Raw genomic sequence first — 22,523 nt, forward strand, 5'->3', positions numbered from 1 at the left:
GTGCGTTTGATGTGGTATTTCTCCAGGAGGTTTGTGCCCCTTTTCTATCTGACCTAGTTGGTTATGAGGCACTGTATAACATCGACCCTGACGCCCGGCGGGGTACTGCTTTGCTCTACCGATCAGAGTTCACTCCATCCCATGTTACCACGCTCCCCAACGGTCGTGTCCTTGCATGTATCCTTCAAGATGTCCTTTTTCTAAATGTCTATGCTCCTTCCGGTGCTAACCACAGGCATGACAGAACGACACTTTTTCAGTCTGATATCCCCCCTTTCTTAGCAGCTCGTCGCCCTATTGTCTTTGGCGGAGACTTCAACTGTGTGGTAGCCGGAGTTGACCAGGTCCCGACGCCTATGCGGTGTGAAGCGCTCGCTTCACTCCTTCGAGCGGCTGACCTTACTGACACGTGGCGCCACTTTCATCCCGCCTACACGCAATTTACCCACATCTATCCCACTGGAGCCAGCCGTATAGATCGTGTTTATGTCTCGACTGATTTGACTCCCGCCCTTTGTGCCGTCCAAGTCATACCCGTGGCCTTTAGTGACCACTGTGCGTACTCGTGTTCCTTGCGTATCGCGGGTCCAGCCCCGGTTCCTCGTGGCACCTTTTGGAAGATGAATACCCTTCATCTGCCAATGCCCGAACTTCGTGCTCTTGTCACGAAAACATGGCAGGACTGTCTCACGGACACTTCCCGGTACCCTACCACGGTGGTTTGGTGGCTCCGCTGTGCGAAACCCCGGCTGCGACGTGTTCTCCGACAATATAGTCGCGACGTCGCCCACTGGAAACGTAGCACGTTAGCCTTCTATCAGCAGTGTCTCATTGACGCCCTGACTCTTCCTGCTGACAGGTATGATCAGCTCCGCATGCGCCTCAACAAAATTAAAGCGAAAATCCTTTGCTTCTCTCGGGAGAAAGCCGACGGTATGGTGGTGCGGTGTCGTACTGAATACCTGATTGAAGGCGAGAGGCCATCCATCTATCACCTTGCCTCTGAACGAACTCGTGCCAAGAAGAACGCCATTCTGCGCCTTAAAGCAGACGATGGTACGCGTATCACAGACTACCGTGAAGTCCTCCAACACCTGACGGACCATTTCACCAACCTCTTCCAGGATGTTGAGGTCGACGTCGCCGCCCAACATGCACTTATCAGTGGGGTGCCAACTTCTTTGGATCGTCATGACCGCGGCTCTTTAACCGAGCCACTGACACTCGCTGAACTCACATCTGTCCTCCGTGCCTGTCCGGGACACAAGTCACCTGGCCCCGACGGTCTCCCTTATGAGTTCTACCGACAATTTTGGGACCTGCTCGGCGACCGTTTCTGCACAATGTGCGAGGAGATTTTCGCTGGATGCGACTTACCCGCCGAATTTTTAACTGGACGTATTGCCCTTATTCCAAAGGTGACTGGCCACTGTCGAGCTCAGGACCTGCGTCCTATCACTGTTCTTAACACTGACTATAAGTTGGTGGCACGATGTGTGGCCTCTCGTCTCAAACAGGCGATGACTAAGGTACTTTGCCCCACTCAATCCTGTGGCGTTTCGCGTCGGAACATCTTCACCGCCGCTTCCCTGTACCGCGATGTTGTCCTCCTCACCGCCGACACTCGCACCTCAGCTGCCATTCTTTCCTTGGACTTCGCCGGTGCCTTTGACAGAGTCTCGCACCCTTACCTGCTGGCCGTTATGTCGCGGATGGGTTTTGGGGAGCGCTTCATACGCATCATCCGCAACTTCTTGCATGGGGCGAATTCCACTGTCGTGGTGAACGGTTGCCGGTCGCGCCCCATTCCTATCAGACGGTCGGTTCGACAGGGATGTCCCTTGTCGATGTATCTGTTTGCCTTAGCGCTAGACCCCATGCTGCGTGACATTGGCCGGTTGGTCGACGGTGTCGCTCTTCCAGGCGTCACCTTCCGCTGTGCGGCCTACGCCGACGACGTTGGTGTGTTTGTTGCTAACGCCAGGGACATCGATTCCGTTCGCCGCGTCCTCGACGTCTACGAACGGGCCTCCGGTGCTCAGTTAAATCCCAACAAGACCGTGCTGCTTCCGCTAGGGCCCCGTTCGTTGACCGTCGAACGCCCCTGGTACCGCGTTGTGGGGGAACAGCGTATCTTGGGTCTTGAGGTGACTGCCTGTCCGCAGCGTATGTTAACCCTCACGTGGCGGCGGCTTCTAACACGCATCCGAAACCTTTGCGTGAGCCACGCTGATCGGCGACTCGACCTCCATCAACGCGTCCAGCTGATTAATGGTTATCTCCTATCACGGGCATGGTATGTCGCCCAACTCCTTACGCGACCCAAACAGATCGGCCGAGCCATATCACAAGCGGTATATTGGCTTTTGTGGCGGCATGCGCTGTTCAAGGTTGATGCGCTGACTTGTACGCTGCCGAAGGTCGATGGTGGCCTCGGCCTCATTGACTTTTCCCGGAAATGTGCGGCCCTGCTGATTCACCGTGTTGCCACTTTGCGCGACGCCGACCCAGGCGGGACTACAGCGGTCCTCTTCGACCGTTATCGTCCACACTCGGCGCGTGCACCGGTGTGTTTGACGCATATTCCGTTCCGGCTGACGACGGTAAAAGACTATTATCTCCACCGCAGTTATGTTCTCCCAGTGGCCACGGACAAGGCGCGCACATCGCGGCGCCTTTACCATGCACTTCGCGGCCAGCCCACACCGCATAAATTGGAGGGCAGACGACCATCCGTCATTTGGCGCCATGTTTGGGCTAATATCAACAACTCCGCCCTTCCCACGGAAGTTTCGGCGCTCTGGTATCGTGTCGTCAACAACTTGATTCCCACCAATCATCGCCTGGCGGCCATCCGTCTACGGCCATCGGCTGCTTGCGGCCGGTGTGGTGACATCGATACCAGAGAACACCGTCTCCTCTGCCCCCTCGTCACGGAAGTGTGGGCCCTTGCCCGTGGGCTCTTAGCGCTGATTGGTGGGACGACACCGTACAATGTATCCATCGACTGGTTCCTTACCCCTGATCTTCAAACCAACCCCCGGACGCGACGTAACGCAATGGTGTGGCTCTTGGGCCACACCATTTTCACGATCTATGACCTTTCCCTCACCGATGCTGTCACCTTCATGGATTACCTGTGGAGCCAGCATCGTCTGATGGAATCTGAACGGACATACACCAATACCTTTGCTCGATTTTTGAAGGTTGCCGTGATTCATGGATACCAAAAGGTGTTCAGGGTTAACTACAGCACCTAGTATACCCTAAATTTGGCATTGGCCTTCTGGGCATCACTGGCGTAGGCTATTCTGTGATACAACTGATTTGACAATTGGTTCCCTGGGAATTGAGAAAACATTTATGAGTAATTCTGGAAAAATTGGAAAACAAGTAATGTTCTTAGAGGATTTTCCTTCGTTATTTCTATGGGCGATGGGATTATCTCGCCAGTTCCGTTTCATTTGTGTGTCCTGCCGTCCCTGGTTTTACTTTGCCTTCATTTATGTCTTTCTTTCTTTATTTCTTTTAGTTCAAAACCACCAATTGCTTCACACCTGCAGAGTGAGGTGTGTTTCTGAGTATTGTGTCGACGTTCCATGTGGCATAGCAGAGTGTGCCTCTGTTTTTTTTATTTTCATTTTCTGGCAATAAGGCTTGCCACTACCAGCACACAGCTTAACGTGCTGCGTTGACACACGAGGATGGCGGCAAATTTGGAGAGGACAAGGAAAAAAAAAAAAAAAGTGTAGTAAAAAAAAAAAAAAAAAGGTGTAGTATCTGTTCTTATCAGCTTAGTATCTGATACGTCCTGCATCGCAGGACCAGAATATTAAACTCATTTTTGGCTCATGACGGAGTGCTAGGGGCTTGCTCCACCTCTGTCGCGGGTTGGCCCGGCATTGCAGTACCGCCGGGATCGGCCCACCTAAAATTAATTAAAACATAGCCTGAAATGGGCTAATATTCTGCAGTGATCAGATATTCAGCTGGTGACAAAACTTGTCGTAGATGTCGATGTCCCCAGTAGTTAGCTGCTTACACACCACGTATTGTTTTAATTAATTTAGATTATCTTAAGTACTTTTTTTTCTTTTTTTTTTTTTTTTTTTTTGCTGTGTGCTTGACCGCTCTTGCAGCCGCATTACACTAGGCTGGTAATTTATGGGGGCACAGGACAGTGCCTTCGGATGCCTCGTTGGCGTCTCTTATGGTCCGGCCACAGATAATTTTAAATAATTTTTTTGGAGTTATGACCTTAGCTCCTCGCGAACGTCGTCGCCGCCGCCGCCGCCGCCGCCGCCGCACGCACGCAGAATACGTGTGTACACACACACACACACACATATGCAGTTGGCGGTGGACGATGTAAGCACTCGGCTAGGTGTAGCTCGCGCCGGCCTCGCGACGGTCTAGCTCGCGCCGGCCTGGCGCTGCTGTGGGGCGGCGTCACGGCTTCTCCGCTGCCCTGGCAGCTAGCGGCGTTCAAATGGGAGTCGCAGTTTACTCTTCGACATGGAGGCTAGTACTGGGCTGTTGATGAGTGCTCTCGTGAAATGTCGTTCCTTCCGGCACTCGCTTTTGCGATGTTTTCGACGGTCGCCTGTTGCCATATCGGCCCGTACCACCGTGTGTCACTCCCACATGTGGAGCGCACACGCTGCAAGCATTTAGGCCCTTCCACTGCGGATTTTCCTTATCGCTTCTCGGCCTTTTGGCTAAGAAGCACCCCGCGAGCGGAGCGTTCTGTTGGGCTCTGTCGCGGGTTTGGGTCACCTCTCGCGTATAGCGATCGAGGTTTCGTTTGTTCTTTATTTCTCCGTCGTTGACATTTTTGCGGTGACATGACCAATCGGTCGAATAGTATTCAGTGTGTGTTCGACAGAGCCGCAAGACGGCCGACCGCGTTTGAAATACAAGAATGGATTTTTGGCGATCTACGTGTACCGGAACATGATGTTGACACCTTCCAACTGGATTTCGTCTTGTTTTCGTTATTTGTGAAATTCGTCAACCAGGAGCAATACGAAAAGTATGGCCTGGCTCTAGCGGGCGAACATCCGTTCCGCTATTTCGATGGCAGTGTTGGTACAGTGACAATCGTGCCGTCTGGGTTTGGCATACGGACTGTGCGGGTGTTCAACGTACCCCCTGAGTGTCCGAATGAAGTCATCGGCCGTGTCTTGTCGCGGTATGGCACGGTGCTCAGCATCACGAATGAGAGGTGGGGCAGTGCCTACCGCTTCCAGGGCAACAGCGGCGTTCGTAGTGTCCGCATGGACCTCCGCCAGCACGTACCGTCGTATTTAAATATTGCGAGTACCAGGGCCCAGGTCACCTATATTGGGCAACCGCAGACTTGCTCCCTTTGTCAATCGACGGAGCATCTCCGCGTGGATTGCCCGCGCCGGCGCCCTGTGCAACTGCCGCGGGAACGCGCTGCTGGTACCGACCTTGTGCCTCTCCTCAGCGAGGTAGTGGCGGGTGGTGCCCGCCGTCCCGCTGAGCGGCCTGACGTGTCACCCCCGCCAGATGCAGTGCAACCGGCACCCAGTGCACCGGTTGACGAACCCGTCCCGGACCGGGCGCCCGTTGAGGCGGTACCGCCGGCGGCGGCTGATGTGCCCGCTATGGTGAGTGATGTGGTCGCTGTAGAACAGATGGAGGTCGTTATTCCTACCCCGCCCCTCCCGGCAGATGACGCTAAGTCCCCCCGCCGTCGTCATCGACGCAAGAAGGCGAACCCAGACCAATCGGCGGAGGCGGCGGACGTTTTCCGTCCCCCTGAAAGCGGCAGTGAGACTGACTCTCAGGCCTCCTCAGTTTCCCGCTCTGTTTCCGCTGACCGCTCGGGCGGTATGCGGCAAACTGCTCGACAACTAGAGGCTCTTATCAGTTCATCGCGAGATCGGGGAGCGATCCCTGCAAAACGGAAACATGACCAGGGTAGCGATCAGCCACTGCAGCGTACTCGTACCCTTTCACATCCTACTGCGTCCGAACCGTCTGCGCCGCCTGGCTCGGACTATCCTGCCGATGGGGGAGGCCTGAACTGGGCTGACGACGAGGGCGATGATATGCGTGATTGAGTGGGCTTTCCCCACATGAGCTGCTTGGTATTATTTTCTCACATCCGGGGTGATATAGCGGGGTTCCGATGTGGATGTTTCCACACCTGCTTCCCTACGGCCGTGACCCTACCTGCCGTTATTTCCTCTGTGTTGCTCTCCCATGCCTGCCTTTGACCGTCCGCCGGGAGCCCTCTCCCTTTTAACGGTCAATATTAACTCCATCTCCAATCCGGTCAAACTTCGCTCTTTGAAGGACTTTCTCCGCCTTGGTGCGTTTGATGTGGTATTTCTCCAGGAGGTTTGTGCCCCTTTTCTATCTGACCTAGTTGGTTATGAGGCACTGTATAACATCGACCCTGACGCCCGGCGGGGTACTGCTTTGCTCTACCGATCAGAGTTCACTCCATCCCATGTTACCACGCTCCCCAACGGTCGTGTCCTTGCATGTATCCTTCAAGATGTCCTTTTTCTAAATGTCTATGCTCCTTCCGGTGCTAACCACAGGCATGACAGAACGACACTTTTTCAGTCTGATATCCCCCCTTTCTTAGCAGCTCGTCGCCCTATTGTCTTTGGCGGAGACTTCAACTGTGTGGTAGCCGGAGTTGACCAGGTCCCGACGCCTATGCGGTGTGAAGCGCTCGCTTCACTCCTTCGAGCGGCTGACCTTACTGACACGTGGCGCCACTTTCATCCCGCCTACACGCAATTTACCCACATCTATCCCACTGGAGCCAGCCGTATAGATCGTGTTTATGTCTCGACTGATTTGACTCCCGCCCTTTGTGCCGTCCAAGTCATACCCGTGGCCTTTAGTGACCACTGTGCGTACTCGTGTTCCTTGCGTATCGCGGGTCCAGCCCCGGTTCCTCGTGGCACCTTTTGGAAGATGAATACCCTTCATCTGCCAATGCCCGAACTTCGTGCTCTTGTCACGAAAACATGGCAGGACTGTCTCACGGACACTTCCCGGTACCCTACCACGGTGGTTTGGTGGCTCCGCTGTGCGAAACCCCGGCTGCGACGTGTTCTCCGACAATATAGTCGCGACGTCGCCCACTGGAAACGTAGCACGTTAGCCTTCTATCAGCAGTGTCTCATTGACGCCCTGACTCTTCCTGCTGACAGGTATGATCAGCTCCGCATGCGCCTCAACAAAATTAAAGCGAAAATCCTTTGCTTCTCTCGGGAGAAAGCCGACGGTATGGTGGTGCGGTGTCGTACTGAATACCTGATTGAAGGCGAGAGGCCATCCATCTATCACCTTGCCTCTGAACGAACTCGTGCCAAGAAGAACGCCATTCTGCGCCTTAAAGCAGACGATGGTACGCGTATCACAGACTACCGTGAAGTCCTCCAACACCTGACGGACCATTTCACCAACCTCTTCCAGGATGTTGAGGTCGACGTCGCCGCCCAACATGCACTTATCAGTGGGGTGCCAACTTCTTTGGATCGTCATGACCGCGGCTCTTTAACCGAGCCACTGACACTCGCTGAACTCACATCTGTCCTCCGTGCCTGTCCGGGACACAAGTCACCTGGCCCCGACGGTCTCCCTTATGAGTTCTACCGACAATTTTGGGACCTGCTCGGCGACCGTTTCTGCACAATGTGCGAGGAGATTTTCGCTGGATGCGACTTACCCGCCGAATTTTTAACTGGACGTATTGCCCTTATTCCAAAGGTGACTGGCCACTGTCGAGCTCAGGACCTGCGTCCTATCACTGTTCTTAACACTGACTATAAGTTGGTGGCACGATGTGTGGCCTCTCGTCTCAAACAGGCGATGACTAAGGTACTTTGCCCCACTCAATCCTGTGGCGTTTCGCGTCGGAACATCTTCACCGCCGCTTCCCTGTACCGCGATGTTGTCCTCCTCACCGCCGACACTCGCACCTCAGCTGCCATTCTTTCCTTGGACTTCGCCGGTGCCTTTGACAGAGTCTCGCACCCTTACCTGCTGGCCGTTATGTCGCGGATGGGTTTTGGGGAGCGCTTCATACGCATCATCCGCAACTTCTTGCATGGGGCGAATTCCACTGTCGTGGTGAACGGTTGCCGGTCGCGCCCCATTCCTATCAGACGGTCGGTTCGACAGGGATGTCCCTTGTCGATGTATCTGTTTGCCTTAGCGCTAGACCCCATGCTGCGTGACATTGGCCGGTTGGTCGACGGTGTCGCTCTTCCAGGCGTCACCTTCCGCTGTGCGGCCTACGCCGACGACGTTGGTGTGTTTGTTGCTAACGCCAGGGACATCGATTCCGTTCGCCGCGTCCTCGACGTCTACGAACGGGCCTCCGGTGCTCAGTTAAATCCCAACAAGACCGTGCTGCTTCCGCTAGGGCCCCGTTCGTTGACCGTCGAACGCCCCTGGTACCGCGTTGTGGGGGAACAGCGTATCTTGGGTCTTGAGGTGACTGCCTGTCCGCAGCGTATGTTAACCCTCACGTGGCGGCGGCTTCTAACACGCATCCGAAACCTTTGCGTGAGCCACGCTGATCGGCGACTCGACCTCCATCAACGCGTCCAGCTGATTAATGGTTATCTCCTATCACGGGCATGGTATGTCGCCCAACTCCTTACGCGACCCAAACAGATCGGCCGAGCCATATCACAAGCGGTATATTGGCTTTTGTGGCGGCATGCGCTGTTCAAGGTTGATGCGCTGACTTGTACGCTGCCGAAGGTCGATGGTGGCCTCGGCCTCATTGACTTTTCCCGGAAATGTGCGGCCCTGCTGATTCACCGTGTTGCCACTTTGCGCGACGCCGACCCAGGCGGGACTACAGCGGTCCTCTTCGACCGTTATCGTCCACACTCGGCGCGTGCACCGGTGTGTTTGACGCATATTCCGTTCCGGCTGACGACGGTAAAAGACTATTATCTCCACCGCAGTTATGTTCTCCCAGTGGCCACGGACAAGGCGCGCACATCGCGGCGCCTTTACCATGCACTTCGCGGCCAGCCCACACCGCATAAATTGGAGGGCAGACGACCATCCGTCATTTGGCGCCATGTTTGGGCTAATATCAACAACTCCGCCCTTCCCACGGAAGTTTCGGCGCTCTGGTATCGTGTCGTCAACAACTTGATTCCCACCAATCATCGCCTGGCGGCCATCCGTCTACGGCCATCGGCTGCTTGCGGCCGGTGTGGTGACATCGATACCAGAGAACACCGTCTCCTCTGCCCCCTCGTCACGGAAGTGTGGGCCCTTGCCCGTGGGCTCTTAGCGCTGATTGGTGGGACGACACCGTACAATGTATCCATCGACTGGTTCCTTACCCCTGATCTTCAAACCAACCCCCGGACGCGACGTAACGCAATGGTGTGGCTCTTGGGCCACACCATTTTCACGATCTATGACCTTTCCCTCACCGATGCTGTCACCTTCATGGATTACCTGTGGAGCCAGCATCGTCTGATGGAATCTGAACGGACATACACCAATACCTTTGCTCGATTTTTGAAGGTTGCCGTGATTCATGGATACCAAAAGGTGTTCAGGGTTAACTACAGCACCTAGTATACCCTAAATTTGGCATTGGCCTTCTGGGCATCACTGGCGTAGGCTATTCTGTGATACAACTGATTTGACAATTGGTTCCCTGGGAATTGAGAAAACATTTATGAGTAATTCTGGAAAAATTGGAAAACAAGTAATGTTCTTAGAGGATTTTCCTTCGTTATTTCTATGGGCGATGGGATTATCTCGCCAGTTCCGTTTCATTTGTGTGTCCTGCCGTCCCTGGTTTTACTTTGCCTTCATTTATGTCTTTCTTTCTTTATTTCTTTTAGTTCAAAACCACCAATTGCTTCACACCTGCAGAGTGAGGTGTGTTTCTGAGTATTGTGTCGACGTTCCATGTGGCATAGCAGAGTGTGCCTCTGTTTTTTTTATTTTCATTTTCTGGCAATAAGGCTTGCCACTACCAGCACACAGCTTAACGTGCTGCGTTGACACACGAGGATGGCGGCAAATTTGGAGAGGACAAGGAAAAAAAAAAAAAAAAAGTGTAGTAAAAAAAAAAAAAAAAAGGTGTAGTATCTGTTCTTATCAGCTTAGTATCTGATACGTCCTGCATCGCAGGACCAGAATATTAAACTCATTTTTGGCTCATGACGGAGTGCTAGGGGCTTGCTCCACCTCTGTCGCGGGTTGGCCCGGCATTGCAGTACCGCCGGGATCGGCCCACCTAAAATTAATTAAAACATAGCCTGAAATGGGTTAATATTCTGCAGTGATCAGATATTCAGCTGGTGACAAAACTTGTCGTAGATGTCGATGTCCCCAGTAGTTAGCTGCTTACACACCACGTATTGTTTTAATTAATTTAGATTATCTTAAGTACTTTTTTTTTCTTTTTTTTTGCTGTGTGCTTGACCGCTCTTGCAGCCGCATTACACTAGGCTGGTAATTTATGGGGGCACAGGACAGTGCCTTCGGATGCCTCGATGGCGTCTCTTATGGTCCGGCCACAAATAATTTTAAATAATTTTTTTGGAGTTATGACCTTAGCTCCTCGCGAACGTCGTCGCCGCCGCCGCCGCCGCCGCCGCCGCACGCACGCAGAATACGTGTGTACACACACACACACACACATATGCAGTTGGCGGTGGACGATGTAAGCACTCGGCTAGGTGTAGCTTGCGCCGGCCTCGCGACGGTCTAGCTCGCGCCGTCCTGGCGCTGCTGTGGGGCGGCGTCACGGCTTCTCCGCTGCCCTGGCAGCTAGCGGCGTTCAAATGGGAGTCGCAGTTTACTCTTCGACATGGAGGCTAGTACTGGGCTGTTGATGAGTGCTCTCGTGAAATGTCGTTCCTTCCGGCACTCGCTTTTGCGATGTTTTCGACGGTCGCCTGTTGCCATATCGGCCCGTACCACCGTGTGTCACTCCCACATGTGGAGCGCACACGCTGCAAGCATTTAGGCCCTTCCACTGCGGATTTTCCTTATCGCTTCTCGGCCTTTTGGCTAAGATCAAAGTGTAGTATCTGTTCTTATCAGCTTAGTATCTGATACGTCCTGCATCGCAGGACCAGAATATTAAACTCATTTTTGGCTCATGACGGAGTGCTAGGGGCTTGCTCCACCTCTGTCGCGGGTTGGCCCGGCATTGCAGTACCGCCGGGATCGGCCCACCTAAAATTAATTAAAACACAGCTTGAAATGGGTTAATATTCTGCAGTGATCAGATATTCCGCTGATAGCAAAACTTGTCGTAGTTGTCTTTAAAAAAAAAAAAAAAAAAAAAAAAGTGTAGTATCTGTTCTTATCAGCTTAGTATCTGATACGTCCTGCATCGCAGGACCAGAATATTAAACTCATTTTTGGCTCATGACGGAGTGCTAGGGGCTTGCTCCACCTCTGTCGCGGGTTGGCCCGGCATTGCAGTACCGCCGGGATCGGCCCACCTAAAATTAATTAAAACATAGCCTGAAATGGGTTAATATTCTGCAGTGATCAGATATTCAGCTGGTGACAAAACTTGTCGTAGATGTCGATGTCCCCAGTAGTTAGCTGCTTACACACCACGTATTGTTTTAATTAATTTAGATTATCTTAAGTACTTTTTTTTTCTTTTTTTTTTGCTGTGTGCTTGACCGCTCTTGCAGCCGCATTACACTAGGCTGGTAATTTATGGGGGCACAGGACAGTGCCTTCGGATGCCTCGTTGGCGTCTCTTATGGTCCGGCCACAGATAATTTTAAATAAATTTTTTGGAGTTATGACCTTAGCTCCTCGCGAACGTCGTCGCCGCCGCCGCACGCACGCAGAATACGTGTGTACACACACACACACACATATGCAGTTGGCGGTGGACGATGTAAGCACTCGGCTAGGTGTAGCTCGCGCCGGCCTCGCGACGGTCTAGCTCGCGCCGGCCTGGCGCTTATATAATGTATTATTAAAAAAAAAAAAAAAGAAAAAAAAAAGAAAAAAAATAAAGAAAAAAAAAGAAACAAAAAAAATAAATAAAAAAAAACAAACAAAACAAAAAAAAAGTGTAGTATCTGTTCTTATCAGCTTAATATCTGATACGTCCTGCATCGCAGGACCAGAATATTAAACTCATTTTTGGCTCATGACGGAGTGCTAGGGGCTTGCTCCACCTCTGTCGCGGGTTGGCCCGGCATTGCAGTACCGCCGGGATCGGCCCACCTAAAATTAATTAAAACACAGCTTGAAATGGGTTAATATTCTGCAGTGATCAAATATTCCGCTGATAGCAAAACTTGTCGTAGTTGTCTTTAAAAAAAAAAAAAAAAAGTGTAGTATCTGTTCTTATCAGCTTAGTATCTGATACGTCCTGCATCGCAGGACCAGAATATTAAACTCATTTTTGGCTCATGACGGAGTGCTAGGGGCTTGCTCCACCTCTGTCGCGGGTTGGCCCGGCATTGCAGTACCGCCGGGATCGGCCCACCTAAAATTAATTAAAACATAGCCTGAAATGGGCTAATATTCTGCAGTGATCAGATATTCAGCTGGTGACAAAACTTGTCGTAGATGTCGATGTCCCCAGTAGTTAGCTGCTTACACACCACGTATTGTTTTAATTAATTTAGATTATCTTAAGTACTTTTTTTTTCTTTTTTTTTTTGCTGTGTGCTTGACCGCTCTTGCAGCCGCATTACACTAGGCTGGTAATTTATGGGGGCACAGGACAGTGCCTTCGGATGCCTCGATGGCGTCTCTTATGGTCCGGCCACAAATAATTTTAAATAATTTTTTTGGAGTTATGACCTTAGCTCCTCGCGAACGTCGTCGCCGCCGCCGCCGCCGCCGCCGCCGCACGCACGCAGAATACGTGTGTACACACACACACACACACACATATGCAGTTGGCGGTGGACGATGTAAGCACTCGGCTAGGTGTAGCTTGCGCCGGCCTCGCGACGGTCTAGCTCGCGCCGTCCTGGCGCTGCTGTGGGGCGGCGTCACGGCTTCTCCGCTGCCCTGGCAGCTAGCGGCGTTCAAATGGGAGTCGCAGTTTACTCTTCGACATGGAGGCTAGTACTGGGCTGTTGATGAGTGCTCTCGTGAAATGTCGTTCCTTCCGGCACTCGCTTTTGCGATGTTTTCGACGGTCGCCTGTTGCCATATCGGCCCGTACCACCGTGTGTCACTCCCACATGTGGAGCGCACACGCTGCAAGCATTTAGGCCCTTCCACTGCGGATTTTCCTTATCGCTTCTCGGCCTTTTGGCTAAGATCAAAGTGTAGTATCTGTTCTTATCAGCTTAGTATCTGATACGTCCTGCATCGCAGGACCAGAATATTAAACTCATTTTTGGCTCATGACGGAGTGCTAGGGGCTTGCTCCACCTCTGTCGCGGGTTGGCCCGGCATTGCAGTACCGCCGGGATCGGCCCACCTAAAATTAATTAAAACATAGCCTGAAATGGGCTAATATTCTGCAGTGATCAGATATTCAGCTGGTGACAAAACTTGTCGTAGATGTCGATGTCCCCAGTAGTTAGCTGCTTACACACCACGTATTGTTTTAATTAATTTAGATTATCTTAAGTACTTTTTTTTTCTTTTTTTTTTGCTGTGTGCTTGACCGCTCTTGCAGCCGCATTACACTAGGCTGGTAATTTATGGGGGCACAGGACAGTGCCTTCGGATGCCTCGATGGCGTCTCTTATGGTCCGGCCACAAATAATTTTAAATAATTTTTTTGGAGTTATGACCTTAGCTCCTCGCGAACGTCGTCGCCGCCGCCGCCGCCGCCGCCGCCGCCGCCGCACGCACGCAGAATACGTGTGTACACACACACACACACACATATGCAGTTGGCGGTGGACGATGTAAGCACTCGGCTAGGTGTAGCTTGCGCCGGCCTCGCGACGGTCTAGCTCGCGCCGTCCTGGCGCTGCTGTGGGGCGGCGTCACGGCTTCTCCGCTGCCCTGGCAGCTAGCGGCGTTCAAATGGGAGTCGCAGTTTACTCTTCGACATGGAGGCTAGTACTGGGCTGTTGATGAGTGCTCTCGTGAAATGTCGTTCCTTCCGGCACTCGCTTTTGCGATGTTTTCGACGGTCGCCTGTTGCCATATCGGCCCGTACCACCGTGTGTCACTCCCACATGTGGAGCGCACACGCTGCAAGCATTTAGGCCCTTCCACTGCGGATTTTCCTTATCGCTTCTCGGCCTTTTGGCTAAGATCAAAGTGTAGTATCTGTTCTTATCAGCTTAGTATCTGATACGTCCTGCATCGCAGGACCAGAATATTAAACTCATTTTTGGCTCATGACGGAGTGCTAGGGGCTTGCTCCACCTCTGTCGCGGGTTGGCCCGGCATTGCAGTACCGCCGGGATCGGCCCACCTAAAATTAATTAAAACATAGCCTGAAATGGGCTAATATTCTGCAGTGATCAGATATTCAGCTGGTGACAAAACTTGTCGTAGATGTCGATGTCCCCAGTAGTTAGCTGCTTACACACCACGTATTGTTTTAATTAATTTAGATTATCTTAAGTACTTTTTTTTTCTTTTTTTTTTTGCTGTGTGCTTGACCGCTCTTGCAGCCGCATTACACTAGGCTGGTAATTTATGGGGGCACAGGACAGTGCCTTCGGATGCCTCGATGGCGTCTCTTATGGTCCGGCCACAAATAATTTTAAATAATTTTTTTGGAGTTATGACCTTAGCTCCTCGCGAACGTCGTCGCCGCCGCCGCCGCCGCCGCACGCACGCAGAATACGTGTGTACACACACACACACACACATATGCAGTTGGCGGTGGACGATGTAAGCACTCGGCTAGGTGTAGCTTGCGCCGGCCTCGCGACGGTCTAGCTCGCGCCGTCCTGGCGCTGCTGTGGGGCGGCGTCACGGCTTCTCCGCTGCCCTGGCAGCTAGCGGCGTTCAAATGGGAGTCGCAGTTTACTCTTCGACATGGAGGCTAGTACTGGGCTGTTGATGAGTGCTCTCGTGAAATGTCGTTCCTTCCGGCACTCGCTTTTGCGATGTTTTCGACGGTCGCCTGTTGCCATATCGGCCCGTACCACCGTGTGTCACTCCCACATGTGGAGCGCACACGCTGCAAGCATTTAGGCCCTTCCACTGCGGATTTTCCTTATCGCTTCTCGGCCTTTTGGCTAAGATCAAAGTGTAGTATCTGTTCTTATCAGCTTAGTATCTGATACGTCCTGCATCGCAGGACCAGAATATTAAACTCATTTTTGGCTCATGACGGAGTGCTAGGGGCTTGCTCCACCTCTGTCGCGGGTTGGCCCGGCATTGCAGTACCGCCGGGATCGGCCCACCTAAAATTAATTAAAACATAGCCTGAAATGGGCTAATATTCTGCAGTGATCAGATATTCAGCTGGTGACAAAACTTGTCGTAGATGTCGATGTCCCCAGTAGTTAGCTGCTTACACACCACGTATTGTTTTAATTAATTTAGATTATCTTAAGTACTTTTTTTTTCTTTTTTTTTTTTGCTGTGTGCTTGACCGCTCTTGCAGCCGCATTACACTAGGCTGGTAATTTATGGGGGCACAGGACAGTGCCTTCGGATGCCTCGATGGCGTCTCTTATGGTCCGGCCACAAATAATTTTAAATAATTTTTTTTTGGAGTTATGACCTTAGCTCCTCGCGAACGTCGTCGCCGCCGCCGCCGCCGCCGCCGCCGCACGCACGCAGAATACGTGTGTACACACACACACACACACATATGCAGTTGGCGGTGGACGATGTAAGCACTCGGCTAGGTGTAGCTTGCGCCGGCCTCGCGACGGTCTAGCTCGCGCCGTCCTGGCGCTGCTGTGGGGCGGCGTCACGGCTTCTCCGCTGCCCTGGCAGCTAGCGGCGTTCAAATGGGAGTCGCAGTTTACTCTTCGACATGGAGGCTAGTACTGGGCTGTTGATGAGTGCTCTCGTGAAATGTCGTTCCTTCCGGCACTCGCTTTTGCGATGTTTTCGACGGTCGCCTGTTGCCATATCGGCCCGTACCACCGTGTGTCACTCCCACATGTGGAGCGCACACGCTGCAAGCATTTAGGCCCTTCCACTGCGGATTTTCCTTATCGCTTCTCGGCCTTTTGGCTAAGATCAAAGTGTAGTATCTGTTCTTATCAGCTTAGTATCTGATACGTCCTGCATCGCAGGACCAGAATATTAAACTCATTTTTGGCTCATGACGGAGTGCTAGGGGCTTGCTCCACCTCTGTCGCGGGTTGGCCCGGCATTGCAGTACCGCCGGGATCGGCCCACCTAAAATTAATTAAAACATAGCCTGAAATGGGCTAATATTCTGCAGTGATCAGATATTCAGCTGGTGACAAAACTTGTCGTAGATGTCGATGTCCCCAGTAGTTAGCTGCTTACACACCACGTATTGTTTTAATTAATTTAGATTATCTTAAGTACTTTTTTTTTCTTTTTTTTTTGCTGTGTGCTTGACCGCTCTTGCAGCCGCATTACACTAGGCTGGTAATTTATGGGGGCACAGGACAGTGCCTTCGGATGCCTCGATGGCGTCTCTTATGGTCCGGCCACAAATAATTTTAAATAATTTTTTTGGAGTTATGACCTTAGCTCCTCGCGAACGTCGTCGCCGCCGCCGCCGCCGCCGCCGCCGCACGCACGCAGAATACGTGTGTACACACACACACACACATATGCAGTTGGCGGTGGACGATGTAAGCACTCGGCTAGGTGTAGCTTGCGCCGGCCTCGCGACGGTCTAGCTCGCGCCGTCCTGGCGCTGCTGTGGGGCGGCGTCACGGCTTCTCCGCTGCCCTGGCAGCTAGCGGCGTTCAAATGGGAGTCGCAGTTTACTCTTCGACATGGAGGCTAGTACTGGGCTGTTGATGAGTGCTCTCGTGAAATGTCGTTCCTTCCGGCACTCGCTTTTGCGATGTTTTCGACGGTCGCCTGTTGCCATATCGGCCCGTACCACCGTGTGTCACTCCCACATGTGGAGCGCACACGCTGCAAGCATTTAGGCCCTTCCACTGCGGATTTTCCTTGCGCTATAATGCGCATCCAACAGCTGAATGCCGCGAGGCCCCCACCTGCCCGCATTGTCGGCAAGCGCACTTCCTCCGGCAGTGCCCTAATCTCCAATCCCCTCCCTCCTGCAATACCTGCAACCTCCCCCATCCCACGTACTCCCAAAAATGTAAAGCCCGACCCCCTCCCACCACTCCTGAACTCACCGTCCCTGTCCGTCCCCTGGACGCCCCCACCCCTCCTGGCAATTCCCTTCGTCCCCCCCCCACTGCTGAGGACATCATCAGGTTCCTCACCATCGTCCTTCAGAATGTCCATCCCTTTCAGCGCCCCCACACCCTACAACAGATCTCCCTCGCCGCCCGTTCCATATTCCACCTTAAAATGTTCGCCACCTATTCCAATAACCAGGCCCATTTCACCTTCTCCCGCCTTGACACCCTCGTTTAAATCCTTGTCATGGCGCGACAGCATCGTATCCTTTTCAACAACATCCGCTCCCTCCCCGCCAACAAGAACCTCTTTCTCCATACCCTTGCCTCCCACCGCGTGGACGCCTTCATCCTTAATGAAACCTTCCTCCAACCCCACCACACCGTCCACACTTCGCCCTACCTCCTCCACCGCTCCGACAATCCCCTCCCCATTGCGCGTGGCGGAGTTGCCATTGGGCACCATCGCCAGATCCCCGTTCGGCTCCAACCTCTCCTTCCCGACCCCACCGAACACCTGATCCTTAGTCTCTTCTTCCCTGGCCTTACCGTTACCTGCGCCACCGTCTATGTCCGCCCTAACGCCCCTATTCCCTTCGACTTCCTCTCCCACATTGACCGTACCTTCTCCTCTTACGTGATCGCCGCCGACCTCAACATCCATAGTCGTTCCGCCACCCAGTTACGGCGGTGGCATCGGTTCCTCTCCTCCCTTCAAGGTGACCTCATTCCCATCCCCCAGCACACCCGTCCCGAATCCAACTCCACTCCTGATGTTATCCTCTCCTCCCCCAACCTCCTTGGCCGCATAACGGTGGATGTCCTGGAGCCTATTGGTAGCGACCATCTCCCTGTCCTCCTCACCGTTTCAGACGGTCGTCGCCCTCGCCCCGACCCTCGTACTGACCCTCCCCCTAAGTATGTCCACGACTATTCCCGCGCCGACTGGAATGCCTACCGGGATACCCTTTCCACCCAGGTCGATAGCCACCCTCTCACCTACCACCGCCCGGACGATGTCACCCAAGCCGCCTCCTTTCTCCGGCAGACCTTGTCTGAGGCCGTGGAGGCCCACGTCCCTACTGTCGCCATCCACCCCCACCGTCCTACCTTGCCCCCACAGGCCGTTCTCCTCCTCCGTGAATCCCGTCGTCTCTACCGTGCCTTCCTCCGCACGCGTGACCCGGACACACTACGACGCCACCGGCAACTCCAGCGACACATTCGTAATTTGCTCGCGGCTAAGAAACGCCGGGACTGGCGGCAGACATGCACCCGTTTCAATGCTACCCTACCAATCAACTCGTCCAAGTTCTGGTCGGCCTTCCGTCGCCTTACCGGAACTAAACCCTCCCCCTATTATCCTCTTCTCCATGATGATCACCCTTTCCCTGACTCCCTTAGTAAGGCCAATCACTTTGCCTCCTACCTCTCCGATGTATTTTCCATCCCCGATGATCCCCAGTTCGATTACTCCCTCTTCCCGGATATCCGCGATCGAACTGACACCTCTTCCCCTCCCCTCGCTCCTGGTTTCCAGTACTTGGACAACATTGCACACACGGAACTCAATGCCCCTATCACTACACAGGATCTCATTGCTACACTCCGCACGAAACGCAACACCGCTCCTGGTCACGATCGTGTCACCTACCGCCACCTTCGTGAAGCTCCTATCTCTTTCCTCTCCACCCTGGCCAGGCTCTACAATGTAGTCCTGTCCACCGGTTACTACCCCGACCTGTGGAAAACCTCCCGTATCCTCATGTTCCTTAAACCCGGCAAACCACCGTCCGCCGTCTCCTCCTACCGCCCCATCAGCCTTACCTCGGTCTTCAGCAAGGTCCTGGAATCTATCCTCACCCGCCGCATCCACCAGCATCTCCGCCAGCACCGCCTTCTTCCCGTTACCCAGTGTGGCTTTCGGCCGTCCTTCTCTTCCAACGACCTTCTCCTTCACCTCACTCATCTCCTTTCCGAACAGCTTAATTCCCGTCGCTCCGCAATCTTCCTCTCCCTGGACCTCGAACGTGCCTATGACCGCGTATGGCATTCCGGTCTCCTCTTCAAGCTCCAAACCTTCGCCCTTCCCATTAACTACGTCCGTCTGATCGGCTCCTTTCTCTCCCGCCGTCCTTCCTATGTCACCATCCATAACGCAGATTCCTACACCTTTTTCCCCTCTGCCGGTGTGCCCCAAGGCTCCGTCCTCTCCCCCCTTCTGTACCTCTTGTACACGGCGGACATGCCGCCGCCGCCAGCCCCCGTCCACCTTCTCCAGTTTGCCGATGACACCGCCTTCCTTGCCCTTGCCCCCACCCTGCAACGCTCCCAACACCTTCTCCAATCCCATCTTGACCGGTTCACCGCTTGGTGCAACCAGTGGTTGCTCAAGGTCAATCCTTCCAAAACCCAGGCGATCATTGTAGGCAAAACCACCCCTTCCTTCCGCCTCCTTGATTTCTATCTCACCGTTTATGGCCGTCCCATCGCTCTCACCCCCACCCTTAAGTACCTTGGCGTCACCCTCGACCGTCGCCTCTCCTGGACTCCCCATCTCCAGACAATCCAAGCCAAGGCACGTTCCCGACTCCGTCTCCTCAAGCTCCTTTCCGGCCGTACGTGGGGTCTGGACCCCTCCACCATCCTCCACACCTATAAGTCCCTCATCCGCCCTATCCTCTGCTACGCCCATCCAGCCTGGATCTCCGCCCCCCCTTCCTTTTATAAATCCCTCCAAATCCTTGAACGCCATGCTCTCCGCCTTGCCTATCGCATCCGTCTCCCCTCCCCCACGCGGATCCTGTATGATCTTATCCCCTTCCCCCACCTCCTCCTCTTCCTCGAAAGGATACGAATCCTATACACCTCCCGTAAACTCGATCCTCCTCACCCGCTCGTCTCCCCGATCCTCTCCCACCCCCGCCCGCTGCCGCGCCTATACTCCCATATCCCACCCGGTCTCCATCTCTCCACCCTCCTTACCCTCTCCCAAGGTGGCTTCCGCCAGCTCCCCCTCCCTGATGATGTCCTCCTTCCCTGCATCTACCCCTCCTATCAACTTTGATCCACCCCCCCACCTCCTGTGTCCTATCCTTTAGGCACCCTCCCTCCCTCCCTTCCCTTCCCTTCTCTTTCCTTTCCCCCTTCCCTCCTCCCCTCTCCCCCGGGCTTCCCCTCCCCCTTCCTCCCTCCTCCTCTCTCCTTTGCCCATGGCATCTCTGCTCTCCCCTCTCCCGTTCCCCTTCCCCTTCCTCCTCCTCCACCTCCTCTCTTGGCAGGTCCCCGGACTCGTACACGCTCAGTGAACATTCGCGCGCCGGAGATCATCGCCGTCAGTGTTTCGTGTGTGTGCCTTCGTTTGTGTGTAGTGTTGTTCGCCGTCACGCCACCACCGTTCACGTGCCGTCGCCATCATCATCCGTGTTCTGTGCATCATGTCGCCCAGTGTTAGTGATGTTTCTCGTCCGGCGTGAACGGCTCCATGTTTTTTCGATTTTTAGTGTCTACATTTTTTGACCACCGTTTTTACTGTCTGCTCTGTGCCACCTTTCTGTACTACTTGTTGCCAAACTCGAGGCTGAAGAGCGGCGTATTGTGCTGCTGACAGCCCGCCTTTGTATAAGGTGATAAAATAACAATAAAGAAAAAAAAAAAAAAAAGGATTTTCCTTATCGCTTCTCGGCCTTTTGGCTAAGATCAAAGTGTAGTATCTGTTCTTATCAGCTTAGTATCTGATACGTCCTGCATCGCAGGACCAGAATATTAAACTCATTTTTGGCTCATGACGGAGTGCTAGGGGCTTGCTCCACCTCTGTCGCGGGTTGGCCCGGCATTGCAGTACCGCCGGGATCGGCCCACCTAAAATTAATTAAAACATAGCCTGAAATGGGCTAATATTCTGCAGTGATCAGATATTCAGCTGGTGACAAAACTTGTCGTAGATGTCGATGTCCCCAGTAGTTAGCTGCTTACACACCACGTATTGTTTTAATTAATTTAGATTATCTTAAGTACTTTTTTTTTCTTTTTTTTTTGCTGTGTGCTTGACCGCTCTTGCAGCCGCATTACACTAGGCTGGTAATTTATGGGGGCACAGGACAGTGCCTTCGGATGCCTCGATGGCGTCTCTTATGGTCCGGCCACAAATAATTTTAAATAATTTTTTTGGAGTTATGACCTTAGCTCCTCGCGAACGTCGTCGCCGCCGCCGCCGCCGCCGCCGCCGCACGCACGCAGAATACGTGTGTACACACACACACACACACATATGCAGTTGGCGGTGGACGATGTAAGCACTCGGCTAGGTGTAGCTTGCGCCGGCCTCGCGACGGTCTAGCTCGCGCCGTCCTGGCGCTGCTGTGGGGCGGCGTCACGGCTTCTCCGCTGCCCTGGCAGCTAGCGGCGTTCAAATGGGAGTCGCAGTTTACTCTTCGACATGGAGGCTAGTACTGGGCTGTTGATGAGTGCTCTCGTGAAATGTCGTTCCTTCCGGCACTCGCTTTTGCGATGTTTTCGACGGTCGCCTGTTGCCATATCGGCCCGTACCACCGTGTGTCACTCCCACATGTGGAGCGCACACGCTGCAAGCATTTAGGCCCTTCCACTGCGGATTTTCCTTATCGCTTCTCGGCCTTTTGGCTAAGATCAAAGTGTAGTATCTGTTCTTATCAGCTTAGTATCTGATACGTCCTGCATCGCAGGACCAGAATATTAAACTCATTTTTGGCTCATGACGGAGTGCTAGGGGCTTGCTCCACCTCTGTCGCGGGTTGGCCCGGCATTGCAGTACCGCCGGGATCGGCCCACCTAAAATTAATTAAAACATAGCCTGAAATGGGCTAATATTCTGCAGTGATCAGATATTCAGCTGGTGACAAAACTTGTCGTAGATGTCGATGTCCCCAGTAGTTAGCTGCTTACACACCACGTATTGTTTTAATTAATTTAGATTATCTTAAGTACTTTTTTTTTCTTTTTTTTTTGCTGTGTGCTTGACCGCTCTTGCAGCCGCATTACACTAGGCTGGTAATTTATGGGGGCACAGGACAGTGCCTTCGGATGCCTCGATGGCGTCTCTTATGGTCCGGCCACAAATAATTTTAAATAATTTTTTTGGAGTTATGACCTTAGCTCCTCGCGAACGTCGTCGCCGCCGCCGCCGCCGCCGCCGCCGCACGCACGCAGAATACGTGTGTACACACACACACACACATATGCAGTTGGCGGTGGACGATGTAAGCACTCGGCTAGGTGTAGCTTGCGCCG

General features: G+C 53.2%; 11 non-coding genes and 1 pseudogene across 11 annotated transcripts; all 12 read left to right on the top strand.

Moving 5' to 3' along the window:
• Positions 1-3,743: 3,743 nt before the first annotated feature.
• Positions 3,744-3,933, top strand: LOC126219180 (U2 spliceosomal RNA). Its single transcript, XR_007542648.1, has one exon. It is a non-coding gene; the product is annotated as a U2 spliceosomal RNA (small nuclear RNA).
• Positions 3,934-10,085: 6,152 nt separating this feature from the next.
• Positions 10,086-10,275, top strand: LOC126219181 (U2 spliceosomal RNA). The gene has a single exon (XR_007542649.1). It is a non-coding gene; the product is annotated as a U2 spliceosomal RNA (small nuclear RNA).
• A 754-nt stretch (positions 10,276-11,029) lies between these two features.
• LOC126219195 (U2 spliceosomal RNA) lies at positions 11,030-11,222 on the top strand. Its single transcript, XR_007542658.1, has one exon. It is a non-coding gene; the product is annotated as a U2 spliceosomal RNA (small nuclear RNA).
• A 78-nt stretch (positions 11,223-11,300) lies between these two features.
• LOC126219171 (U2 spliceosomal RNA) lies at positions 11,301-11,494 on the top strand. The gene has a single exon (XR_007542646.1). It is a non-coding gene; the product is annotated as a U2 spliceosomal RNA (small nuclear RNA).
• A 572-nt stretch (positions 11,495-12,066) lies between these two features.
• Positions 12,067-12,242, top strand: LOC126219174 (U2 spliceosomal RNA; annotated as a pseudogene).
• A 77-nt stretch (positions 12,243-12,319) lies between these two features.
• Positions 12,320-12,507, top strand: LOC126219163 (U2 spliceosomal RNA). Its single transcript, XR_007542639.1, has one exon. It is a non-coding gene; the product is annotated as a U2 spliceosomal RNA (small nuclear RNA).
• Positions 12,508-13,265: 758 nt separating this feature from the next.
• Positions 13,266-13,458, top strand: LOC126219207 (U2 spliceosomal RNA). The gene has a single exon (XR_007542669.1). It is a non-coding gene; the product is annotated as a U2 spliceosomal RNA (small nuclear RNA).
• A 761-nt stretch (positions 13,459-14,219) lies between these two features.
• LOC126219219 (U2 spliceosomal RNA) lies at positions 14,220-14,412 on the top strand. Its single transcript, XR_007542680.1, has one exon. It is a non-coding gene; the product is annotated as a U2 spliceosomal RNA (small nuclear RNA).
• A 750-nt stretch (positions 14,413-15,162) lies between these two features.
• Positions 15,163-15,355, top strand: LOC126219231 (U2 spliceosomal RNA). The gene has a single exon (XR_007542691.1). It is a non-coding gene; the product is annotated as a U2 spliceosomal RNA (small nuclear RNA).
• A 759-nt stretch (positions 15,356-16,114) lies between these two features.
• On the top strand, positions 16,115-16,307 carry LOC126219146 (U2 spliceosomal RNA). The gene has a single exon (XR_007542624.1). It is a non-coding gene; the product is annotated as a U2 spliceosomal RNA (small nuclear RNA).
• Positions 16,308-20,928: 4,621 nt separating this feature from the next.
• Positions 20,929-21,121, top strand: LOC126219158 (U2 spliceosomal RNA). Its single transcript, XR_007542635.1, has one exon. It is a non-coding gene; the product is annotated as a U2 spliceosomal RNA (small nuclear RNA).
• Positions 21,122-21,876: 755 nt separating this feature from the next.
• On the top strand, positions 21,877-22,069 carry LOC126219170 (U2 spliceosomal RNA). Its single transcript, XR_007542645.1, has one exon. It is a non-coding gene; the product is annotated as a U2 spliceosomal RNA (small nuclear RNA).
• Positions 22,070-22,523: the final 454 nt, after the last annotated feature.

Source organism: Schistocerca nitens, unplaced genomic scaffold, assembly GCF_023898315.1.
Source record: "Schistocerca nitens isolate TAMUIC-IGC-003100 unplaced genomic scaffold, iqSchNite1.1 HiC_scaffold_168, whole genome shotgun sequence".
Classification (NCBI taxonomy): domain Eukaryota; kingdom Metazoa; phylum Arthropoda; class Insecta; order Orthoptera; family Acrididae; genus Schistocerca; species Schistocerca nitens.